This window comes from Anabrus simplex, chromosome 11 (genome assembly GCF_040414725.1).
Source record: "Anabrus simplex isolate iqAnaSimp1 chromosome 11, ASM4041472v1, whole genome shotgun sequence".
Lineage (NCBI taxonomy): Eukaryota > Metazoa > Arthropoda > Insecta > Orthoptera > Tettigoniidae > Anabrus > Anabrus simplex.
In genome coordinates, this window is record NC_090275.1 from 356754 (window position 1) to 380434 (window position 23681).

General features: G+C 39.3%; 1 protein-coding gene across 1 annotated transcript in view; it reads right to left on the reverse strand.

Moving 5' to 3' along the window:
* Positions 1 to 23681, reverse strand: part of LOC136883554 (uncharacterized) — a 211681-nt gene that overhangs the window by 140867 nt on the left and 47133 nt on the right. The window lies entirely within an intron of this gene.

The following is a 23681-nucleotide window of genomic DNA, read 5'->3' on the forward strand; positions in this document are numbered from 1 at the left end:
ATTCCATGTGCACATATAGTTAGCAACAACTATTATTTTTCCTTTATTAATTTATCTTCACAAATGTTCTTAAAAATACTGTACATTATTCATAAACATTTGTTATCTGTAACTGGCAATGTCTACAACAATTTCTGCACAAAGTTATGCCTGAATCACACTCGTAAAAATCACTCTACATGGGCATTCAAATAAATTAATGTTCAAGGTGACAAGACACTATTACAGAAAAACACATGGATTCTCAATTCTGAATTGATTAAATTCCACAAAAGAAAATAACAATGTTACATGTAGTCAATGATTTAATATATTCCACTTAATGTAGACTACTGATGATTTTTGTCTTAATTCAAAATAAATCCACCAGTCAGTACCTTTCACATTAATTTAATTTTTTCTTACAAATTTAACAGGACAAGTACTGAATGGTTGAATAGTTAAGTTCTCTTCAAATATATAACATTTGTCAATGAAGAATGACATTCCATTTACTAGGATTTTTATCTTTTCCATATCATCTAAATTAAAACAAAGGCAGCAAATGCTGGCTTACACAAGAAGCAGAATGTAACAAATTATGAAACAGTTTACCTTCAAAATTAGTACATTAAAACTTAATTATTCCAGATAAAATTTAGGAAAATGCATCTTATTTTATGAAAAACAAATTTATTCATTATGCAGAACAAATCATAGATTACAGTACAGTACTTTATTTACTCCTGTATTATAGGTGTGGAAATAATGTGTTTAAATCTCATGATTAGTAAGTTATTCGAATATAGTACTGTGTGCAATATTCCATACACTGTATTATATTTATTAATTACAGTAACCTTTGAAGTGGCTCTCCTATTATTCCTGTAAAGATCACTGGTAATAGCACATTTCCACTAATATGATACAATTCGGACTTTTGTTAGTCCAGATTACGTGCGGTCCTGGTTTGGAGAATCTAGTTTCTACTGTACGCCACAACAGTCCCTATCCATTTTCATTTAACTTTAACAACCAATATCATTTCCAGAAATAGTAAATATCTTTACAGCAATTACAAAATGCACATACTGCACAAAATACACTTACTGATTAAACACATTTGGAAAATGGAATCATATTCTACGATTTGTATCTACACGCATATTGACCTTTACAGGACCAACTGAATACACATTGCCAATATTATGGAATCAGTTCAGATCTCAATACTCAAACCATAGCCAAACTCCCAGAATGAATCATTTCCACGGCGAACGTCAGAGGGCACTAACATCTCTAACAGTAACTCAAGTAAAGAATAAAATTAAAGTTCAGATTAACACTGTAATGGCCTGAATTACTCCTGACAGGTATAAGGAGGGGAGCAGAAGGACTAAGAAATGTAACATCTTCATGCCAATGAGGCCCATCGTGGCAACTTGGTAAAAATAGGCCATTGACAGGTTAACAACAAGAAAAGCAGATAAGTAACTCAATACTTAATGGGTGGCAGGATTTCAACTACATTAAACTGTATGGACCTAAAGTGAATATGAAGCATTATTCAAACAGAAAGTGCTATCAACCATCATGTTTGGGACTCACCATTAGGTGCAAATAATTTTCTTATTTAACTGAACCACCAATAAATGCTACTCCCAGAACCATTCTTTAGCGGTCCCTGAATATCTGAAGTATTGGTACAAAATAGGAGAGGAAGGAAATAACCATCAAACAACAAATTATTTTCAAGCAAAACTTACATCTCTCATAGATGGGAATTAAACATTTTATGAATTCTGGAGCAAAATATGAGCAGATTATATTTTGTCATGAACATTACACAAGTGCTACAAGACCACGCCATCAACAGTGTAGAAGATGAAATCTAAATTGACAAACAAGAATTAAGTCAGATCCCTCACAAAGTACAGAATATTGTCCAAAGGAGGAAGATTAGATAACATTTTACTGAACATTAATTATTCGGACTGATGCTTTCACAGCCTGTGCTAATAGACATGGTAATGCAGCTTTTAGGCTATTGCAATGTCAAGCAAAAAAGGCAAGAAATTCTTTACATTTTGCAAAGACTCTGCTCTGCATATTTAGTAGAAAAATCACTTGTCCATGAGAACATTATTATTGTTATTATTATTATTATTATTATTATTATATTATTATTATTATTATTATTATTATTATTATTATTATTATTATTATTGAGATTTTCATACCAACATCGTATGGCATGGAGTGTCAAATGGAATTTTTCCCTCCTTTTCCTTTACCATCTTCCTTAGAGGCTACCTCTGTGGATTAGTGACAGTGCCACTCTGTAGATGCCAAGGTTGGGAGTTCACACCCAGCAGCTGTAGTCATTTCTGAAAGGAGGGAAAAATTCCATTTGACACTCCATGCCATACGATGTTGGTATGAAAATCTCAGGTGGCACATTTGGTGTTTACTTGACATAAGAATGATAAGACCTTTAGCAAAGACTGCATACGGAATGAGTTTATAAAAGAGGGAGCAGAAGTCCAACACAACCAATCTCACATAAATCATACCAGTGCAATGGAAATCTACGAATGAGCATCATTCTACTACACAAGAAAGAGTCAAAGGATGGTTTGAACAACGATAAGGCACCAAGTCTTATGTCCAGTCTGAACAAGTGGTTTTCGAAGGTAATAACAAGAAGGCTGACAAAGCTCATAGACTAGAACCTAACATGTAAACATTCAGGCTTTGGTACAGCAAACCACATCAAAACTCTCAACCAAATTATAGAAAACAATGAAGAACTTCGTTTACTGTTGATTAAGCAAGACATTTGACTCACTACTCCACTCATCACACAACAGGGAATAGAAACAAATTATATCAGTACTCTCTTGACAGTCTATAAAGATAATTACCACCTCTTGGACAAAGTTTCACACGACTACCACTGATATTTCCCTCATTTTTTATAGAACAAAAGATCTAAATAAATGTTATCATGAGCTATTTTTGTGCAAAACCAACCAAAATAGTTTTATGCTTTAGGGCCCTTTCTGAACCACCCCCACCTACTGAAATATTTTTGACAATATATAAGTAAGATCGTACTGGGCCTTATTCTAAACTGAAATACCAAGTTTCATTGAAATCCACTCATCTGTTTTCCTGTGATGCTATAAGACACAGAAATCGACACAAGTCATTACAATGATATCAGTATTCTTATCACAATACAATGTTAACAGACCAGCATATCAAGGTTAAAAGCAATGCTCCATCAAATGATAAACTACAGTTTAATAATTTTCATGAACAGTACTACTTCTTACAAAGGAAAGGATTTATTGTGTCCTATTCAATACATCTTGCAACAGTAATATGCTGGCATTCTAACAACGCCAAGTCCCAGAGCGGGAATGATCCGGCTACAGACAGCAGTGAACTGCTGTTTTCTGTTAAGTGTTCACTACCCGCCATTTCTAACAGTGCCTCCTGGCAGGGATCAAATAGTCTGAAAACTATCCTGAACCAGTGTGTCACGGACCAGTAGAACCAGAACAAGTATGAACAAAGGAATGGCATACAAAAAGTTATCTAAATATCCAACTACTTCCTGCATCCCACCAATACGCAGGCAGGCTGTTCTACTCTGGAAGCTAACTCCCTTGAATCATGCAGCAGTATTGCCATCTGTTGGAGATGGAGAGAACGCACATCACAACAAACAGTAGTCTTGTAATGTTACTGTTGATCAATTTTTATGGGCTTTTAGTCCTTCACATTTTGTTTCCAGCCGAGTGTGATATCAGGGCATCCATGTACAGGGAACCCACCTTCCTCTGTTCACAACTCCCTCTGGTCTCATTTTCATTCTCATAGCCAGTTCGGTAAAACAGTATGAAGGCTAGTTTACATGATGACACTAAGTTTTGCAACTGACTTCTCAATATGCAAGCATGAATTGCAGTTGTGACACTAAATTAAGACGCTAGCAACGTTTTGTAAAACCAACCGGGTCACAGATTATAAACATTTTGATGTGTTACTTGGTTTGCAAACAGAAGTGGGGATGTGAAGAAATAGTGCAATATCTCAACTTGTTCACAGTGCAGACGAAAAAAACTTCCTTAAAATCCCACAAAATCGAATGCACTACTGATATTGAATCTTTCGAAAAGTAGTAATATGCATTGTAACTGACAGTTTATAAACTCAAAAATGTAATACATCCTACAGGGAATACCTACACGAATTAACTCTCGATAAGGAAGATGGAAAACAATAATTAGTCTAGTGGAGGCACGCAATAAATTTATAAGCCTAAAATTCCTTAGTTCAACCTTGCTCCTTCTACAATTATCTTTTTCAGTAAGGTTGCAGGTCATCTTAAATGTGATCTAGTATTTATCCATTCCCTATTCCAAATTCGTATGTTCATTTTCTCAGCCTTTAGAGTCCCTAACAACATTGCAGCCATGACTGTAGTTGCTGTAAGAATCTGAGTATAGAATTAAGTAAAGTGCAGAAGATTCCATGGAACTACAACATGCACTTGTCTCTGCGTGTAAACCATCATTGAGATCTGTTCCATAAAATTAGAATGAAATGTAGTGTCGTGTAAACTAGCCTTAACACTTCAGTATTCTCTATAATGTTCATTACTTAGTACTTATTGAAAGGACCACTACAGTTGGGCCCACGTTTAGCACCACCGGCGTGTAAAAGTTGGCTTACGCTGTTCAAAAATGGTCTGTTGCTATGGCAACGACAGAGATGTCACATTTAAGGAAGTTATGTAGGTTGGCTTGCTCTCGGTCGCTGTTGTGATATTATTCGTAGTAGTGCTGTATTAGTTGCTGGTTTATGTAATTTAAGTGTTTGTTTTCTGAATATTATTTTCATTGTTAGTTCATTTTTGTAAGTTGATCAGTGGCTAGTTGTACAGTTCTATTCTCTATTTAACATGTGCATTTGGTGAGGTTATTGTCAGATTAGTGAATATGAAATCTCATATTTATCGGCAATGGCGTGTTCTGTCTTAAATGCCGGGATTATTAGGACGAGCTTAGGAACGGGTCAAAGTTGACTGAATTGCGATAGATCAATATAGTTGATTAAATATTCAACCTGTATGAAAGGGTGATATGCCGCAGATAGAGGTAATTATGACAACGCAGCGTACTTCGTAGTTACTGCTTTCGCCGCTCAAACGTCAGGCTTCAACTCTCGTGGGCCTAACTATAAAGGCCTAAACTTTCTCAGGTCTGTGCTAACGCTTAAATTACCATTTTACTCAGCGTGAACACAGTTATTGCGGACGTGCCGACCCTTTGCCCCGAGAATTTGGAAAGAAAAAAAACGGTTAAAGCAAGGCCAATGTCGATCAAATAAGTGACAGAGTGAACAAGGAAGGATGTCAGTGCTGTGGGCATTATGGTGTTAACAATAGTGAAGGTAATTTGTCAGCATTTGAGCAGTAAATTCACCACTCATCTCGACATGCAATAGTGAGGTTAAGTGAACCAATCTACAACACTCCACAGATCACACACTTAAAAAACAATCCCACCTTAACGTGTTACCACAGACGTTACATACCGACCAATTTGCACCAACACACAAATTGATTCACACAGGAGAGAAAATCTGCAGTTGCAATGAGTGTGAACAGACATTCACCGATATTTCATGCGCTGGTTCAGTCTGGAAAGGAGAACCACAGCTGCAATATAAGTGAGCAGACGTTCACACTAGAGAGAAAATCCACAGTGGTAATAAGTGCGGAAAGACGTTTACTGAAATCACATAAGCTGCCACCAATCTCTTGTCCCAAAGGCAAAAAAGCATCCTCAAGCAAAGGAAAATGCCACTACAGCAAAATATCAATACCGCTGATGACGAACAAACAGGAGAGGGAAGTCACTAGTGCCCGAAGTGCAGCAAAGATATTGACAGGAGTCCCAGGCCGTAAAGTGTGACGGCCCATGTGATCGACGGCTACACAGGGAATGCGCGGGAGTGAGTATGGGGGAGTACAACATACTCAATCCCAAGAAATGTTCACTACTATGGTTATGCTCCGACTGCAGAAACGAAAACCAGAAGATAAACAAGGATGTGCCAAGAGACTAAAATAAAATTAGGGATTTGAAAGAATGCATGGAAAGGAAAGATGAAGAGAACAAGCAGGCCTACAGAGAGACACGTACTGAGCTAACCATTATGATTAAAATGCTGCAAGATAAAATCATGAAAAACAGCTCGAAGGATATACCCCAACGAGAAAATCATAGGCGGCAGCGGGAACAGCACGGATACAGAGACAGAAATCCCGGTACGCCATGCCACCGTAGTAGATCTGGGAGGTCCCGGACCATGGCAACAATGACAACCACCACTACTTTATAGCGAGCACTCCCCTGCCATAGACTGAGGGGCAGGAGATCAAGACCAAGATCATTTTACACCCCGTGCACCAAGAATGATACAGAAGGGTACATCAACGGCGCCCGCCGGAAAACTACGTGCCGCAAACAAGACTGCATGGCTGTATGTAGGACGCTTGAATCCGGATGTAACCGCAAGCGATGTCGTAGACTACTTAAAAGACAAGGGAATCGAAACCAGCATAAAATGTGAGGAACTCGTCACCAGAGGTGAGAATAAAGCCGTTAAAGTTGGGATTCCCTTCGAGAGGAAGGAGGATGCTTACGACCCAAACTTATGGCCAGCGGATGTGATTTACCGGCCTTTTCGTTTTTGACCATGACATTCCGTGAGATGCAAACAATCAGGAAGTGAAGTTATTTCTATGGAAAATTAAAGGCCTGATAAACGCCACGAACTCGAACACCAGAAAACATTTTTGCCCCCATGTCATCGTAATACTGGTTGAAACCTTCCTAACTTCAGATTGGATTGCGAGAAATCACTACACAGTGAACAATCTGGCAGAGCAAGGTATGGTGGGGAGGCCGAAAGGAGGAATCACCTGCCTTTTAAAGGCTCACTTCACACCATTCAAAGCCATAGACAAAAACAACAATGTTCTAGTAGTGAAGACCAAATTGTGTGTGTTAATATGTGTGTATTTTCAGCTAGGTTTCACATCTTATCAGATCATTGATGAAATAGGCAAACAGAACGGAAGGATAACATCATCCTAGCAGCAGACCTAAATTGCCGAACTGACATTCCATCACACAAAATAATAGAGGTCTTAGGCTACTTAGATCGGAAGACGTATGTCTGTTATAATGGCATTAGCACCATTGATCTCGTCTTTTTGAATCAAGGTAAAATAAAGCCAATAAATCAAGACATAATCCCAACCCCCTACCGGAGACACCAACTAGTAGAAACAACTTTCCTACTCAGTCGTGGCAACAAACAGGATAAGCCTAAAACATTGAAATTCTCAAGGAAGACTCTACACCAGTTTATTTGGGAGACAGACAACCAGGCAGTCTCGGAAAAGGCCCGGAAAGGAGATCTTGACGAAGCAGCAAATATGCTCATCGAACATCTTTTACAGGCGAAGTCATGCCAGAGGCCGCCATAATGAGAAAATCTAAACCATGGTTTGACGACGCCTGTTACAGACTCCGTAGGACTACATTGAAAGCTGTGTGTGGGGCATACAAAGATCCAACTGACGATCATCTAAGGGAATATTCTAATCATAGGAAGACATACAAAACCCTCACAAAAGAAACAAAGGAACGGTATCAGGAGCAAGAGGAGTGAAGGCTGATAGCGGCAGCGGATCAGTGCCCATACAAAGCATTGAACCCAAGGCAACCAAGATAATGCAGAAGCATCCCTATGGAGACATGGGTGACTCACCTTAGCAATGTACTGCTATACATGGATACTCAACGGATACCCCGGAGATCGAGGGGGACTCTGACTTTGACATGGAGATATTCACAATTGAGGAAGTAGAGGCCGTTATCCTCTGCTCAAAAAATAATAAAGCTTGTGGCCCACACAATATATGTTATGAGCACCTTAAAATCGCTCTCCCAGTGTTAAAAGGAAGCAATAACTTCCTTCCTGAATGAATGTCTCAGGCTAGGAAATATTCCCCACAGCTGGAGAAGGTCCACAGTAAAACTGTTGTATAAAGGAAAGGGAAGCACCGAGGGCCCAAACTCCTATCGAGACAACACCCTGGAATGCGTGTTATTCAAAATTCTAACAAAACTCTTATGTCAACGCCTCGGAGAAATTGACCCCAAGCTCGCGGAGGAGCAATTTGGCTTCAGAAAAGGAAGATCTAGAACACAGGCCATCCAATGCCTGACAGTCCCGAAAGGAAAATTACATGCCATATTTATAGACTTCTCCAAGGCTTGACACGATCAATAGGAAAATCGTCATAGAGAAGTTAAGAAAACAAATGAGAAGAAACGGCTACACAAAACAGCTTATCGCGAACATCCTGGCCTCAGATTACATAGAGATAAACGACAGAATCACAACATCAATCCAAATAGAACTAACAACCATTGCATTGCAAGGGAACACAAAGCCCACTACTGTTCATCGCAATGGCAGATATCACACAGGTAGTCTCGAAGCAAGTAATTCTATATATGTATGCCGATGATATCGTGCTGGCCTCGAGATATGAAAAGAAGCTGCAATCTGCATTTGATCTGCTGCTGGAATGGGCAGAAGAAAACGAACTTGCCCTAAACAAAGACAAAACTGTGTCACTGACTTTCTGAAAAGGAGGCAAACCAGCAGTTTTTCACACACACAGAAAACCACTGGAGAGTGTCTTTAATTTCAAGTACTTGGGCATGACTCTCCAGACAACTGGCAACGATTTTACGCTCCACATCAACGATAGAATCGGCGCAGCTACGAGGGGCATAAACGACATCAGACAGCTGAGAAAACGCTCCATCAAAACAGCCTTGGAACTTTTCATCTCAAGGTTACACCTGTCGTAACATACAGATTAGACAATATCTGGACGTACTTAAAGCTGAAACACCTGGAAAAGCTAGAAAAACAAAAGACGACTTTTTTGAAGGTTCTGTGTGTCTCAAAATATACGCCATCAAGACTAGTTTACGAACTAACACATGAATTATATTACGTGGAAGAGCTCCACCTCCACCTGCCGCTACAATCTACTCCAGCATAGGTGCAACTCATGGACAACCTACAAGCAAAGTAGAGACACACCTGGCGGGATTTTTACATCACTGACGCAATGACCTGCAACGATTGGAAATGGGGAAACTATGAACTAAGGCATATGGTCACACGCTTTGCCGTACATGGCTTCCATCATAAGCTGTGCAGGTTGAAGTTTCACCAACCAGATGCAGAATGTGTATGCGAACGCAGCAGCGAATATTGTGAAAGGTATCGTGTGATGCACTGTACACATTAAGACTTGAATCCTTGACGTCGTCCTGTTGTAACGACTAGCCTGCTAGCACTTGTGAAGTATTCTATATTTGCTTTTTACCTTGTCTGTATCATTTCTTTTGGCTATTTGCTGCAATAAAAGTTTTATTTTATATCAATTTTTCTATAAATCTGTTCAGCCATTTTCTTGTGACTTCGACTACGCAACAAAAGTCTAATGTCACGAATATTTGTATACCAGGCTATTTAAACTCTGCGCCTTCTCTACGGCTATCTATGCCAAACCTGCTTCCTCGGGAGTGAGATGGCTCTGCCATCTATTTACTCATGACATCTCATGGACTAAAAGAAATGAATAGCTTAAGAAATTTCATCTTCGTTATTGGTAAACTTGCTTGAGGATTTTTTTAATGTACCGAAGTTATCAACATTTCAGCTGGTTCCTCCTCTATTGTAATCTAAATTATCATACGCTTATAATATGTTCTCTAGCCAATCAAACCTGGGAGTGTGTATGGAAATTCAGCCTATCAGCATACTGTCCCCGTTAAAATTGGCGATATTACGAATATTTTAACAAGTGGAAAGTGAAAATTTTATTGTCTGCTCGTAACTGCAGCATATCATTTGGGGAGTTGTGGCGAGCTGAGAACGAGTTTTTTTTCGTCGTTCAGAGGGGTGACACACCGGCACTGCCAAGGTCAGAGCAAACCACGTGACTGCCTTCGCACGCGCGCAACCCAGCTTGTTTCTGGAATAGTCTGAGCCAATTAAACGAGACCATCAGCCAATTACCGTTCTCGCTGAAGATCACACCTCCCAAGATAATTAGATAAAAGGCCTTGTTTCGAGTAAATCGCTCTCTTAATGTTCTTAATGTTCTTAATGTTCTTGAAGCTCTTACTCTGAATATCCTTCGTCGTGTTGTGCTGCACCACGTTCTCAGACCACGTGGAGAAGTAATTTCAGTTCAAGTCGATGCCGTTCTGCTAGAATTTAGAGAAACCATTAGTGAATTCTATGGAATAAAGACGCCTAGGAGCCAAGTTAAGTGTGACAGTGTAGACAAGCTATCTATATTCGGCGTGTGCTTGTGCAAAATACTTAATTTTGTCATCTCAGTTACAGCTTGTGACCGGCACTCTACGGAAGTCGTCTTAGAATTGAACATCTCAAGATGGATAATTCCGCAACCACCGACATCATTTCATCGAGGGACACCTGTTGCACAGCCTCCATGGAGCTGTAAAATGTGAGGCGTATCTGGTAATTGGAAGGAGACTGACCGGAGGAGTATGCTGGAATAACTGACTGTCGACAGGAATCGAACTACATCAAAAACTTGAGTACCTTTTTAATTTAATTTATCTGTCTTACCTTTTGTACAACTAGAGGTCTTTCTTCTTAAGTCGTAGATCTATTAGTTTGTTGTAGTTAGAAATATTTCATTTTTCCACTTCTTAAGGTGTCGTGGTAGACTAGGTACATGTGAATGAAATTTTGGAATCTATTAGAGTAGACATGTAGGTTGTCTTTGAATGATTTCCCATGCTTAAGGAGCTTTATATTTAATAATCACTGACCACACGATAAATCTACTTTCCTTGTAATGTTGAAAGTTACTGGATGGAAATTTACGTGTACATTTTGAGTGAATAGGGTCGAACCTAGTGTCTTTCAAGATCACTTGTTGCATTTATGATGAAGTCATCTAATTTTACGATATTCCACGAGGATCAGTAGATGTAATAATCACTTAAATAATAATAATATTAACTAAAGATCGGGTAAAACAGAAGTAAACGCTCGTGAGCCATAAAATTACTGTAGAGTCCTTATATGTGAGATTGAATGTGCTCTGTTCATGAAGGGTCTGGAATATGACCAATCCTGAGGGATAATTGTTGTATAATTGTGCAGTTGATGAATTAATGATGATATTTGACTTATTCTTGTGTATTAGGAGCTCAAGATAGAATATAATTATTGGAGCACGTGTTGCGAGTGTATTTCACAGGTAGGAAATAAAAGTAATACAAGTAAGGCTCACGCTTGCGGTAATTTCAACCTGTAGCCCAAATGATGGTAGTGCTTATGGATTTTACTAGAATCTTCCATTATAATTTCATGAGTTAGATGAACTTACATTGATATGTGAAATGTGTTTCTACCAAGTGATACCCATGACTTCGATCACTAGCCACTATAAATGAAGTATAATTTCAGTACACGGATTATTTCTTGTTACTTTATGAAGGCACTCGATTTGTAAATAAAATTTATTTAACTAGCTCACACGTTCGTAATGTAAATTTCTAAAATTTGAAATACTTTAAGATTAATTTGAATAGAAATGAAATACAAAGATCAGAGGTAGAAATTTGTTAGCCGCATGATTAATTGGAGTTATGGTGAAAATAAGTCATTAATAATTAATTCAAAATAATTATTCTGAAATGCTAATGACGATCATTAGGTAAATAATGCAGTGGAAAGTAAGAGCACGATCGTGTGACAATGAAACATAGGCTAATTATATGATGAGAAATTAATATTAATAATAATAATAATAATAATAATAATAATCAGAATAATAATTAATTAATTTTGAGAATTTTGAAATCAATTGTCATTTTCTACTGAAGTTCATGTTGGTGTCATTGACTATTATTAAATACTGTAAATGACAAATTCAGTTGAGTACATCTTAAAACCACGTGTTGAGACTACTTTGAATTGGTAAAGCTTTGAACACATTTATTGTAAAACCCTCGTTCGCAAGACAGCTGTTAATCAATTTTTTTTTAAGTTCTATGTTAATTCATTTAATTCTTTCAGTCGAATGTTTTGATTTGAAAAGGCAAGAGGCCTAATTTTTCTTTGGTTTCATTACAGCACAGTAAGGCTGGAGATTAAGAACACGTGTCACTCTAAATCGAGGAAGAAATGCAATATTATGAAAGTTCTATTTTTGTAAAAACATCAGCAAGAGTATTTCATTTGTTTGTTTGCTTATGTGAATAAATGTCAGAGTGTTGTTTTAACATTTCTTTTTATCCTGCTTGGTCATCAATCCCTAACAACCCTTAAATGCCTCTAGAAAGTGATAGCCAACGATCGAACGGTCCACCTTGGGATCTCTCGCTCGATGGCTGGGCTTAGCTCGGGAAAAATGGGGGCAATACTGTAGTTCAATTTTACACATTCCAGGTCGGGTGCCCTTCACCCCATGCACTGCCCTGTTCTCGGCCACTTTCCAACTATCTGCATGCATTCATATAAAATGTCAGAACTTCACCAACCTTTGAAGGACTACTGTGTTTTATTCTGAAGGCCTTCCTGAATAGTCCCAGTACTCTTTCCTTGTGTGGTTGTCCGAATAGCAGGTACCTTTGTGAATAGTCACACAACATACTTTGCACATATATCTTGTTTCACTGAGCTTACCCTTGCTCGAACACACACGACACTGGTTTTGTTTTTCTTTGCACCAGTTGCTGGAATTTTCTCTAGGATATGATCCCTTTTTAGTCCGGATATTCTGCTTGGAGGGTCCTGAGTGGGGCCTCTCTTTACAGAGCCAGAATGAGAGGAAGTTTGGGGCCAACCATTCCCTAGCAGCTCCCATCAGGAACTGCTTGTACCTCAATTTTCTTCGGAGATTTAGGAAACAGAACAGCCCAAAAGCACAGTTCACTGTCTAGCAAAGAGGAGTATTGGTCTGCCCGATCTACTCCCTTCATAAATCTGTTACCGAGCTCAATAGCTGCAGTCGCTTAAGTGCGGCCAGTATCCAGTAATCGGGAGATAGTGGGTTCGAGCCCCACTGTCGGCAGCCCTGAAGATGGTTTTCCGTGGTTTCCCATTTTCACACCAGGCAAATGCCAGGGCTGTACCTTAATTAAGGCCACGGCTGCTTCCTTCCACTTCCTAGACCTTTCCTATCCCATCGTCGCCATAAGACATATCTGTGTCAGTGCGACGTTAAGCAAAATAGCAACAAGAAACAACATAAATCTGTTATAAAAAAGGATGAAAATCGTCCCTGTCTTCCTATGTGGCATGCACGTTGACCGCATAGATCAGGGCCATCCAAACAGCGCTCTGGCCACGCTCTAAGCCAGTGCTCCGAGCGCTTTTGAGGGAAGGTAGTTTCGGTAGGGGTGGAAGGCGCTTGGCTGGCTGAGCGAGCGGTCTTCCCACCATGCCGAAGCGAGCAGCAGATCCATCAGTAGCTAGCGTAGTCCAATGCGCTTTGTTGAAAGAGTGTAACTACATCAGTTTCGCAGTTGTAATGACTTATCATACATAGAAAAGAAAAAGGAGTGGTGAAGCAGCTTTAAAGCAGAATGAGAAATTTCATTTTTCTGTACAGCTTATGAAGAGCATGCCAAATTTTTAGTGTACCACCGATATTTAATGTGTTTTTGTAACACAATTTGGAACGGCACTACAGTGCCAACCACAGGGATGATTACGGTGATTTGACAGACGCCAGTCGCCAATTGAAGTTGGAAGAATTGAAAGAAAATTTCAAGCAGCACTGTTCTGTAAATATTATAGTTTTAATTTTGAAATGCTTGTTTACAAATGGGAATGAAGAAATGATTGAATTATCTGAAGAACACTAAAATTGTGACTTTCCTGACAGGAGATAGAGAGCGAGGTTGGTGGACCCGTTTTACGAGCAAATTACAAAAATTCTCTGCGAATTGGCAAAGTTGGGAAACTCTTCGCGGAAGGGAACATAATCAAGGAGTGCCTAACAGACGCGGCGGCATGTATTTGTCCTACGGAGCTAGTTGAGAAATTTGACAAAATCTCTCTTCCTCCTCAAACTGTGACCACATTTTGCATCCTTTTCCATCGCCTTCGACGAATTAAGCGACATTGCGGACACAGCTCAGCTCGTTATATTCATTCCAGGGGTGGATGACCATCTTCGGGTCACCGAGGATTTCCTGGACTTGGTAGCTCTCAAGGACACCACTACCGGTTTCGATATTTTCCAAGCAGTAGAGGGTATTTTTGAGTCAATGGGAGCTGCTGAGTAGTGTAACGACGGATGGATCTCCTGCTTTACGTGGTCTACGCACGGGGTTCCTCAGCTATGTAAAAATAAAAATGGCTGAGAGCGGTACTACCCTAATGGCGGCGATCCAGTGCTTGATACACCAGGAGGCAATCTTTGCAAAAGTCACCAAGCTTAAAGACTTAATGGGAACAGTTGTGCGAATGGTAAATTTTCTTCGCTCCCATGGACTCGCACACCGTCGATTCAAAGAGTACCGGACGAGTTGGCCGTGGGGTTAGCGGCCCGCAGCTGTGAGCTCTCAATCGGGAGATAGTCGGTTCGAACCCCACTGTCGGCGCCCTGAAAATGGTTTTCCATGGTTTCCCATGTTCACACCAGGCAAATGGTGAGACCTTAATTAAGGCCATGGCCGCTCCTTTCCCATTCCTGGGCCTTTGTTGTCCCATGGTCGCCATAAGACCTATCTGTGTTGGTGCGACGTAAAGCAAATAGCAAAAAGAAAAAAAAAAAGAAATTCAAAGAGTTCTTGGATGACATCGAAGCGGAGTATCCGGATATCCTGTACCGTGCAGAAGTAAGATGGCCGAGCAAGGCAAGGTACTTTATCGAGTTTTTTGCGTGCGGAATGTAATAGATACTTTTTATGACATGAAGGAGTGGTCCGAAGTTCTTTTGCGTGATCGTAAGTGGGTGGCGGACTTTGTCTTTTTAATTGACTTCACTGCCGATCTGATTACTTTGAACACTTCGCTTTAGGGCGAAAAGCACAATATCTGCGATTTGGTGGAAGCAATTCAAGCGTTCAAATGAAAGTTGATTTTGTGGGAAAGCCAGTTGCGTGCAAGGAACACAGGACATTTTCCATTGCTTAAAGCAGTGAAATAAGGTGTCGACTTTAATGAGTACTTGCAGGTAATTTGCCAGTTACAAGAAGAGTTTGAAAAGAGATTTTCAGAATTATCAGAACCCCAAGCGGTGTTAGATGTATTCTTTCGAACATTTTCTCTTAGTGCAGACAGTGCTCCACAGCTATTTCAATTAGAGTTGCTTGAACTGCAGTGCAATGTTCGTCTTAAAGATTGCTTTCTAATGTCACGAAGTTTAGGAGAATTTTACAGCAGCTTTCCGCAAGAAGAATACCCCGTTTTGTATAGACATGCATGTAAAGTTCTGTCAATGTTCGGCTCAAAGTACATTTGTGAGCCTTTCTTTTCGGTTCTTCAGCTTACCAAAAGTAAACATCATGCAACAATGAGCGATAGAAATTTGTGAAATTGTTTAAGAATAGCTGTACCCAGAAATATTGTAGGCCTACTCAATTTGGAGAAGATTGTTTGCTCCAAAACTAAAAGCTCGTAAAATCGACTAAGTACGAGTCACTCAAGGTCTGTACTATCTGTTCATATTGGTAAAATTTTGTTGAATTTTCCTCCCAGATATGTTCAAATTTCAGTTTTGAATAAATCACATTACTGTATTCTTTACTTAACAGTTGATTTCGCTTCCTGCATATTCCATTCATCGGAGTACCTTTCGATTTGTATATGCGGTATATTTGTTATGGCAAAACAGCCCTATCAATAAATGTCAACAAACCCACAAAAGCCGTCGGCCGCATGACTGTACGTACGTATCTAGTCAGCGGGATCCGAATATCGTCTGTCTCAGGTCTCCTCACTACCACACTGTAGTGGTGGTAGGGGAAGGAGCGCTAGTCTGACTGCCCAGAGCTCCCCGAGCACGGGCGCGCTCTCGGAGCGCAATAGCTGGATGGCCCTGGCGTAGATGCATCATAAATTGTAGTTATCATTCTGACAAATCTTATCCTTCCAAACTACAAGAAAAACTTCACTTTTGCACATAAAAGCCATTTCCCCTTTTGTAGTAGCCTAAAATTGTCTTTCAGCTCACATGGCAAACCACGATTCTCTCCAATAGTTCCACAAACCCGAGTTCAATGCTGGAGGTTTTCGGCAATACTCGCTATTATAGTAGTTATCTTGATAAATGTGGTGCCACATACGAACATAAGGCTTCATGACAGATCAAGTTTCTTCCCTTCCCCTGTATAAATCTCAAAGTGACAGATGTAACCTGTTTTACTCTCGTACACCATTCAGACTAAAATACCATATCTCACTAATTTCCCTGGATTACATGTCCTGAACTTCAAATGCCCACGCCATGGGATAATCCTTTCATCTAATGACAGCTGCTGCTGCTTCGCTTTGTCAACAGACTCAAACTTGGGTAAAAAGTAATCTAACAGAGGCTGAAATCTCTGTATTCTATTGCTCACATCTGTTTTCAATTCAAATCAAAATCTATTTGCAAATGAGGTGTCTACCTCGGTGGCAAATGGTACACTAAAACCCATTATTGTCAAGCATTAAACATTACATTAATAAGAGAAGAAGAAATTTTCCGAGAATACAATATTAGACAATTTACACTAACATTTTTTTCTATTAAACACACAGCTTATCCTTAATAAATGTATATTGTTTACAAAATTCTACTTGTAATATCTCCTGTACTTACAAACATAGTCAACTCATATACAGTATGTGGAATTACTTCAAATAATACTATACAACTGGTATAAGATTAAAATTTACATTGCATTTATTTACTTATTTTTTACCCATTTTGGAACCTAAGTAGCATAACGCCCTGCTGCGTCTAAACCAGGGCCCCTTTTGACACCGCTTTTCAGAGATCCTGAAGGGCCTTCACAGTTACCGTAGCAGTCCCAGGGCCCTCGAAGTCCCCACTGTACTTCACCCCTACAGGCAGTCCCCTACTTCGGCTGTCCAATTTCCATAAACCAGGGGATAGAATTAATTTTTTCACACACATTTTTTATTTACAACAACCTGCACTGGTCGAATGCCCTCTAACATTTAATTTATTTTCTCTGTTGCTGTTTATTCTCTTCTTGAATATCTGTACAGATTTTGGAAAAGGATCAAACACTACCCCTGGTAACTGTTCCACTACTTCACGCCCTTCCCAATGAATGAAAATTTACCCCAATCGCTTCTGCTAAAATTCCTTCTAATTTTATACTTGTGGTCAGTCCTGCCGATATAATTATTTTCCAACTGAAGCCTCTCATGGATTTCTCCCCATGCTGCTTCTGTACAGGCTCTATATAATCCTGTAAGTCTATTTTTCTCCCTTCTCTTACGTAAAGTTTCCCACCCAAGTTCCTCTAACATTTCTGATACACTACTTTTTTCTCCTGAAATATCCTGTTACAAATCTTGCTGCTTTCTTCTGCACACTATTTCTTTTATTCCAATAATGGACGAACCATACTCAAGTAACTTTTCGCTTTTAGTTCTTTGTTGCATCATTTAAGTAGCCTCATTATGACATGTAACGATCTGTATGCTTTCCCAACAACGTCAACATGACCCTTCCAGTGCAAATTACTTTCAAATCTCACACCTAAAGATTTGCACTTGCCATCTTTTGGGATAACTACCTCAACCAAAGTATATTTAAATTCAGTTTTAAAGCTCCTGTTTGTAAATGTTGTAACAGTTGATTTGCCTCCATTAACCTTCATATTTTCTTCAACGCATTGTTGGATACTCTCACGGTCCCTTTGTAATTCTGAACAATCCTCAGTGTTTATATACAATTGTCATCTGCATACAATCTTATTTTTGATGTTATATTGTTCCCTAAATCATTTGCATTTATTAGGAAAAGTAATTCCCTGTGGATTTCCCTTCCAAACTTTCTCTTTCTGTGATACATGATTTCCTACTTTGACTTTCTGAACCCTTGAATTTAGAAGTGTTCTTATCCAACGTGTCCAATCCTATTCCTCCCAGTTTCTATAACAATATTCCATGTTCCACTCAGTCAAACCAATTGGCTTCCCAAATCTAAGTGATCTAGTATGTCCTGAAATCCCACCAGTTGTGCCTCACAAGAAAATTTCCTACTAAATCCACACTGGCTCCTCACGAACCAATTTTTATCATCACATATCCCTCTGATGTACTTTGTTATTAAACTCTCCAGTATTTTACAAACTACACTGGTCAGGCTGATTGGTCTGTAGTTCTCCAGTTTCCTTTTATCATCCTTTCCTTTATAAATTGGTATTATTACAGATTCGTTCCTTTCCTTTGGTATTACACTATTATTTATGACATAGTTAAAGAGAAATTTTAAATAAGACACTATGTACCACCCCGTTGTCTTTAATACGTACCCAGTAATTTGATCACTTCCTGCTGTTCTGACTGTTGTGGTTGAAATGCAGATAGGTAAGTGTTTGTTGAAACCTATTTCGGCTCAGTTTTTGGAAATATGAGGGTTCCTATTAGGGTATCGGTTGACCAATTATCTTTCAGACACTTTCTTCACCTGCCCCATCAATATACACAAAGCAATAATTTCCCTGCTAGTGACATTAGTCCACTTCAGTGTTTTAGGGGATACGTTATGAGAATGTGAATTTTGCTCATAGTCTGCTCAGCTACATACTGAAAGAAATCCTCACCAAACATAAGTCCTGCTACTTGTCCTATGTTTCCAGGTTTATTAGGCCATGCCTTTATACCAGGAGCACCTTCATAATCTTCTGGCCTAGGTTCACTGTTGTCCATAACCCAGCTGTCAGAAAACACTACATTATTTACAATATTTAGAATATTAACTCCCATAACACAATTATCAGACTTGTTCTGCATCCTGTGAGTCCCACACCTTGAAGATAAGGCAATATCCTTGTCATCACTTGAAACATTTTCGTTACAAGATTTGTCATCATCGAACTCCAAACATTCAGCATCACTTGGACATTCGGAGCCTGTATCAGCACATAATTCACAAATAATTTCATCCCTGTCAAAATAGGTGTGATATCTGGGCACCACCATCTTGCAGACTGCATGGCTCTTTAAACTTTGTAAACATGTCAGGAAATGTAAAGAAAAGCAATGATATGAAGAATAATCAAAAAGAAATGCGACTATCGATTGTGTAGAATCATACGTAACAAGTTCTGGTATACCTCAAAAGATAGCACTAAACTTCAGTCTGCTCCTAACAAGAGATAACCCAAGCGCTTCCTACTCCTCTGTGAACCACGGAAACCCCGGATCAACCACCACAGCCAGTATGGTAAAACTGTAGAAGACAAATGATCAAACACTATTCTCTGTAACTTCTGTTATGTAATGTGTATCAACATAACGACTAGTAACAGATATTTTAGAATTAAATTGTAGGCCTACCTCTAGACTACCATTTCACTTAAGATGAATGACTGCAAACCAATCTTCATTAAATTCTGTTGAGCCATTTTCTAATGATGCACGTTCATACATGCAGAAATAACAGAAAAATTAAAATTTAATTTCCATCTTACTGTGACAAGACCGATACAGAAATAATTCTGAGCAACGTACTAAGAAACTCTTACATGCTACGTAGATACTGAAATCAACATGTGATGACAGCTTTCTAGATATTAACACAGCTAATGTCAACATTATTATACTAATTCACATACTTCTTAAAAGAGCCTCCGCGGCTCAGGCGGCAGCCTCTCACCTCTGTGCTGGACAAAGCAGGGGCGGGACAGATTTTCCGCCCGGTACGCCGGTTTTCCCTGTCATCTTTCTTTCCACCAACACTTTCCACTATCATTTCATTTCATCTGTCAGTCATTAATCATTGCCCCCAGAGGAATGCGACAGGCTTCAGCAGCCGGCACAATTCCTATCCTCGCCGCTAGATGGGAGCTTCATTCATTCCATTCCTGACCCGATCGAACGATTGGAAACAGGTTGTGGATTTTCATGTACTTCTTGAAATAGATTTCCTATCACCTCTTGGTTCAAGAAGAGACAGAGCCTTAAGACAACACTATACAGTTGGGATGGACTACAAGAGACTAATTGATTATGTCATCTCAGATGAAGAAAGGAGCAGAATGGTAACAGATGTCAAGAGTATTACCCAGGCAGAGTTTTGACCGTGACCATTTATTAATAGCAGACCTGAGAAGCTTCTATGTGCCAAAAATACACAACAGAAAAATGCCAAAAATCAAGTATGGGAACTCCAGAAAACAGGTAAGAGAACCGAGTATCAGAACTGGATTAAAACCTTGTTACCAAGAGATGAAAGGAAAAATGGAGAGGCAGAATGGACCAGACTTATGGACACATTAAGGAAACAAGTATGAAAACAAGGGAGAAATCTCATGCGGAAAGAAAAGGATCGGGAGAGAAAATAAACCGGATCTTACTACGGACAAGGCAAAGAGCGGAAACCTCAAATACACCGAAATAAGAAACTGGACGTTAAAAGAACAATTACAGAAGAAAAAACCAAGGCATGGAAGATATTCACCCAGCAACTGAAGGAGGACAGCATAGGCAATAAGAAACTACTGTATAGTGATATCAGAGATAAAAGAAAACCAATGAATATCATAAAGGCACTTGAAGATTAAAATGGAAATCTGGTTAGGACAGAAAATGACTTGAGAGAAGTCCTGAAGAACCACTTTGACCACCTACTGGATTGACCAGTTCAAGAACAAAATACATAACCGGAAATCCAAGCCTACAATGAGGAACCACCCATCATCTGGACAGAAACTGAGGCAGCCTTAAAATCTATGTCTAAAAGAAAATCTTCAGGTGCATATTAACCGAATGCAGACATGATAAAGGCAGCAGGCAGCTGCACCGAGTACTAAATGCCGTACGAACAGACAAAATACCTGCAGATTGGAGCAAGGGCATTATAATTCTCATTTAAGAAAGGCAGCGGGGTTATTCCTCTATAGTTTGAGTTTCCGTCAGTTAGAGGAGGAGAGATAAACAATGGATCTAATTTTTAGCACCCGCATGCTGATGGAAAAGTATTGGGAGAAAGGCAAGAACCTGGTCACTTTATTACTGGATATAGAAAAGGCCTATTATAGAGCCTAAGGGGAAAAGAAATGTGCGTAAAGGATTGGTAAGGAAAATTCAGATGTTGTACAAAGACTGTTACTAGCTGTGTACAAATTGGGGAAGGTTGATCATGGTTTGAGACCAAGAGTGGAGTTCAGCAAGGAGGTGTATTGTCCCTACTACTGTTCACTGTTAGTGACAATATAATGAAGACCGTCAAACTGAATGCAGTGGCCTTCGCTGATATGATTTTGGGTGAAACAGAAGAGGAAGTACAGATCAGACTCAACATATGGAAATCCCATTGCAAGACCAAGACAGTAGTGATGGCAGTCAACAGAGATGTAAAACTAGGAGATCACCAGCTAGAGTGTGTGGATAGTTTTCCTTACCTTGGAAGTGTAACCTCTAGTTATAATTAGGTCAGAAAGGAAATTACAGAGTGGAAAAGGGATCAGAATTCTACCAACAAGTAAGAACACTTATGGGATGACACGATTCCAAAACCAGCCAAACTGATGATCCTTAACAGCTACTGCTACCAATATTGACCTATGGTATTGAGGTGTGGAGCCTCGTGGCTAAGGCGGCCTCTCACTGCTGGGTTCCATGCTTCAAATCCCGGTCGCTCCATGTGAGATTTGTGATGGACAAAGCGGAGGCGGACAGGTTTTCTCCCGGCACTCCGGTTTTCCCCGTCATCTTTCATTCCAGCAACACTCTACACTATTATTTCATTTCATCTGTCAGTCATTAATCACTGCCTCAGGAGTGCAACAGGCCTCGGCAGCCGGCATAATTCCTATCCTCGGCGCAAGATGGGGCTTCATTCATTCCATCCCTGACCCAGTCACTGACTGGAAAACAGGTTGTAGGTATTGAAGCGTGCACCCTCACAAAAAGAGATTCATCAAGTCTGCAAGCATCAGAGCTGAAATTTCTTAGATCCACCATCCAGAAGACCAAGATGGACAAGTTAAGAAATGAGGTGAGGAAAGAAGCCAGAATCAAGACATCCCTATTAGACTGAATCGCACATCCAGACTATGGTGGTACGGGCATGTGATGAGGATGGAGCCTATGAGAACAGCCAGAATAAATTTGGAAAGACAAATGGAGGGGAAAAGACCTGCAGGAAGACCTAAAACCTGATGGATGGACATGATCAAAGTTGATCTAGTTACCAGAGGATGGACAGTGGATGATTTTCTCCATGACAAGTTGTATATGGACAGGAAGAAGTGGAAGAGACTAATGAACAGTACCTGGGAAACTGAAACTGTACAATGATATCACCAGTTGTCAGTCTCATTGGGAAGGTTTTTATCAACAGTCTAAAGAAACAAAATTCAACAGTAAATAGGCTACAGCAAAGGGACATTACTACAATGCAGTTTATTCAGTGCTCTTATTGTGATAATATTGTTTGTGAACAGTTTTTGAAAGTTAATCTCAACCTTGTGTCTTTTTAATGGTGTTTGTGTTGTTTGCCCTGAACCTATTGGATACGTGCATACAGGAAGTGAACAGGCAAGTAATGTGTTCAATAACATGTTATATTATTTGCTATTACATTTTATTGCATATCCTATAAGAAGCCACGTGATTATTTGAAACCAGTTACTGGATTGGCTAAAAGAGAGCTAGTCAATGAAATGAGCAAGATTTTCTTGGAGCCCCAGTTCATGATACAATTAACTCATAAATAAACTAAACTCACCAGCTCTCAAGCAGCGAGCCAGCTTGGACCTCGCTCTCTTGAATTGCGTAGTTCAGAAGAGCAAGTCTGTTCATTAACAACTCATCGCTAATGTAATGCTGTCACGGTACGTTACTTAAATCTATTAAATAAACTATTTAAAATAGTTTATGTTGGGTCCACCTTGTCAACACACTTTATCATACATGTTTCAAGAACAATATGCATTCCGTTCATTAGTGAAGTCAAATCAAGGAATAAAAAACACTAACACTATCTTTTGTTTAGCCCACATTTTAAAGAAGTATTGTATCCTAATTAATCATGTCAATGAATAAACTAGTGAAGTATTATGAAAATGATTACATGAAATTTTAATATTTTGATGAATGAGAATACCTAAACAAATTTAAGTAAGGTCTCTCCGCGAGTGAACCCAACTAGAGTGAATAAATTACCCTCAACACGCCACTTTCAATCAGTTTCAGTAACGACGCTGTCTTTATTGGAAGAGAAATCTGATGCGAGAACCATCACAAAATATGCTAAGCACATGGATATGACGGCAAAAACCACTGAACAAAGTAATCAAAGATGAGATGGTTGCAACAAATCGTGAACATTGATATTTAGAAATAGA